The sequence below is a fragment of the Budorcas taxicolor genome, chromosome 6, assembly GCF_023091745.1.
Source record: "Budorcas taxicolor isolate Tak-1 chromosome 6, Takin1.1, whole genome shotgun sequence".
In the NCBI taxonomy this organism is placed as follows: domain Eukaryota; kingdom Metazoa; phylum Chordata; class Mammalia; order Artiodactyla; family Bovidae; genus Budorcas; species Budorcas taxicolor.
Genome location: NC_068915.1, coordinates 80,595,746 through 80,599,408, shown reverse-complemented (window position 1 = coordinate 80,599,408; position 3,663 = coordinate 80,595,746).

Below are 3,663 nucleotides of genomic sequence, written 5' to 3'. Positions count from 1 at the left end.
GCCACAGTCAGCTCCTGGTCTTGTTTTTGTTGACTGTATAGAACTTCTCCATCTTTGGCTGCAGAGAATATAATCAATCTGATTTCAGTGTTGACCATCTGGTGATGTCCATGTGTAGAGTCTTCTCTTGTGTTGTTGGAAGAGGGTGTTTGCTATGACCAGTGCATTTTCTTGGCAAAACTCTATTAGTCTTTGCCCTGCTTCATTCTGTATTTCAAGGCCTAGTTTGCCTGTTACTCCAGGTGTTTCTTGACTTCCTACTTTTGCATTCCAGTCCCCTATAATGAAAAGGACATCTTTTTTGGGTGTTAGTTCTAAAAGATCTTGTAGGTCTTCATAAAACCATTCAACTTCAGCTTCTTCAGCATTACTGGTTGGAGCATAGACTTTGATCACTGTGATATTGAATGGTTTGCCTTGGAAACGAACAGAGATCATTCTGTCATTTTTGAGATTGCATCCAAGTACTGCATTTCAGACTCTTTTGTTGACCATGATGGCTACTCCATTTCTTCTGAGGGATTCCTGCCCACAGTAGTAGATATAATGGTCATCTGAGTTAAATTCACCCATTCCAGTCCATTTTAGTTCGCTGATTCCTAGAATGTCGATGTTCACTCTGCCATCTCCTGTTTGACCACTTCCAATTTGCCTTGATTCATGGAACTGATATCCCAGGTTCCTATGCAATATTGCTCTTTACAACATTGGACCTTGCTTCTATCACCAGTCACATCCACAGCTGGGTATTGTTTTTGGTGTGGCTCCATGCCTTCATTCTTTCTGGAGTTATTTCTCCACTGATCTCCAGTAGCATATTGGGCACCTACTGACCTGGGGATTACCTCTTTCAGTATCCTACCATTTTGCCTCTCATACTGTTCTTGGGGTTCTCAAGGCAAGAATACTGAAGTGGTTTGCCATTCCCTTCTCCAGTGGACCACATTCTGTCAGACCTCTCCACCATGACCCACCCATCTTGGGTTGCCACACGGGCATGGCTTAATTTCATTTGAGTTAGACAAGGCTGTGGTCCTGTTGTGATTTAGAATGACTAGTTTTCTGTGAGTATGGTTTCAGTGTGTCTGCCTTCTGATGCCCTCTTTCAACACCTACCATCTTACTTGGGTTTCTCTTACCTTGGGCTTGGGATATCTCTTCAGGGCTGCTCCAGCAAAGCACAGCTGCTGCTCCTTAACTTGGATGAGGGGTATCTCCTCCTGCTGCCCTTCCTGACCTTCAATGTGGGATGGCTCCTCTAGGCCCTCCTGCGCCCATACAGCCACCATTCCTTGGGCGTGGGGTAGCTCCTCCCAGTCGCCATCCCTGGCCTCAGACTCAGGGTATCTTCTCTCGGCGATTGCTCCTGGTTTGGACGCAGGGTAGCTCTCCACCATGCTTAGTGCGCTGGCCGCCACCAAAAGAAATGCAAAACAGCAAAATGGCTGTCTGGGGAGGCCTTACAAATAGCTGTGAAAAGAAGAGAGAAGCTAAGGTGAAAAGGAAAGATATACCCATTTGAATATAGAGCTCCAAAGAATAGCAACGAGAGATAAGGAAGCCTTCCTCAGTGATCAGTGCAAAGAAATAGATGAAAACAATAGAATGGGAAAGACTAGCGATTCCTTCAAGAAGTTTAGCTATACAAAGGGAACATTTCATGCAAAAATGGGCTCAATAAAAGACAGAAATCATATGGACCTAACAAAGCAGAAGATATTGAGAGGTGACAAGAATAAACAGAAGAACTGGGCAAAAAAGATCTGCATGACCCAGATAATCACTATGGTGTGATCACTCACCTAAAACCAGACATCCTGGAATGTGAAATTAAGTGAGCCTAGTAAGCATCATTATGGACAAAGCTAGTGGAGTTGATGGAATTCCAGTTGAGCTATTTCAAATCCTAAAAGATGATGCTATGAAAGTGCTGCACTCAATTTGCAATTAAATTTTGAAAACTCAGCAGTATCCGCAGGACTGGGAAAGGACAGTTTTAATTCCAATCCCTAAGAAAGGCAATCCCAAGAAATGCTCAAACTACTACACAATTGCACTTATCTCACACACTAGTAAAGTAATGCTCAAACTTCTCCAAGGTAGGCTTCAACAATACATGAATCATAAACTACCAGATGTTCAAGCTGCTTTTAGAAAAGGCAGAGGAACCAGAGTTTAAATTGCCAACATCTGCTGGATCATCAAAAAAGCAAAAGAGTTCCAGAAAATCATCTATTTCTGCTTGATTGAATATGCCAAAGCCTTTGACTACATGAATTACAGTAAACGGTGGATAATTCTGAGAGATGGGAATACCAGACCACCTGATCTACCTCTTGAGAAATCTGTATGCAGGTCAGGAAACAACATTTAGAACTGGACATGGAACAACAGACTGATTCCAAATAGAAAAAGGACTACATCAAGGCTGTCTACTGTCACCCTGCTTATTTAGAGTATATCATGAGAATCGCTGGGCTGGAGGAAGCACAAGCTGGAATCAAGATTGCTGGGAGAAATATCAATAACCTCAGATATTCAGATGATACCAACCTTATGGCAGAAAGTGAAGAAGAACTAAAGATCTTCTTGATGAAAATGAAAGAGGAGAGTGAAAAATTTCGCTTAAAGCTCAGCTTAAGATCATGGCATCTGATACAAGCACCACATGGCAAGTAGATGAGGACACAGTGAAAACAGTTGCAGACTTTATTTTGGGTGTTTCTAAATCACTGCAGATGGTAACTACAGCCATGAAATCAAAAGACGCTTACTCCTTGGAAGCAAAGTGACCAACCTAGACAGCATATTCAAAAGCAGAGATATTGCTTTGTCAACAAAGTCCCTCTAGTCAAGTCTATGGTTTTTCCAATAGTCATGTATGAATGTGAGAGTTGGACTATGAAAACAGCTGAGCACCAGAAAACTGATGCTTTTAAACTGTCGTGTTGGAGAAGACTCTTGAGAGTCCCTTGGACTGCAAGGAGATCCAACCAGTCCATCCTAGAAGATATCAGTCCTGGGTGTTCATTGGAAGGACTGATGCTGAAGCTAAAACTCCAATACTTCGGCCACCTGATGTGAAGAACTGACTCATTTGAAAAGACCCTGATACTGGGAAAGATTGAAGGCGGGAGGAGAAGGGAATGACAGAAGATGAGATGGTTGGATGGCATCACTGACTTAATGGACATGAGTTTGAGTAAACTCTGGGAATTGGTGATGGACAGGGAGGCCTGGCATGCTGCAGTTCATGGGGTCACAAAGAGTATGACAGGACTGAATGACTTAACTGACCTGAAGCACTAAATGAATGTGATCAGATTTTCTGTACTGAAAATTATTTTTCATTTAAAAACATATTTTAGATATATAGCTATACCATTTTAATTATACTTTATTCTCTTTAATACTCCATGCCCCTTAATTTTATGGTTATAATATTCCCTCAATTTTCCCTTTTTGGTATTATCTATGTTATCTCTTGCTGCTTTTCTCTCTAAACATACAATGTTGCAAACCATGTCACTTCCATATTTTTTTTTAACTCATAAATATATTTCTAGGTTGATTTCTAAAAGTTGAAATTGCAGCAAACATACTCTTTTGATAGAAATTACCAAATTATTCTATCAGAAATAGTCTTACAATGTGTAAGCATCT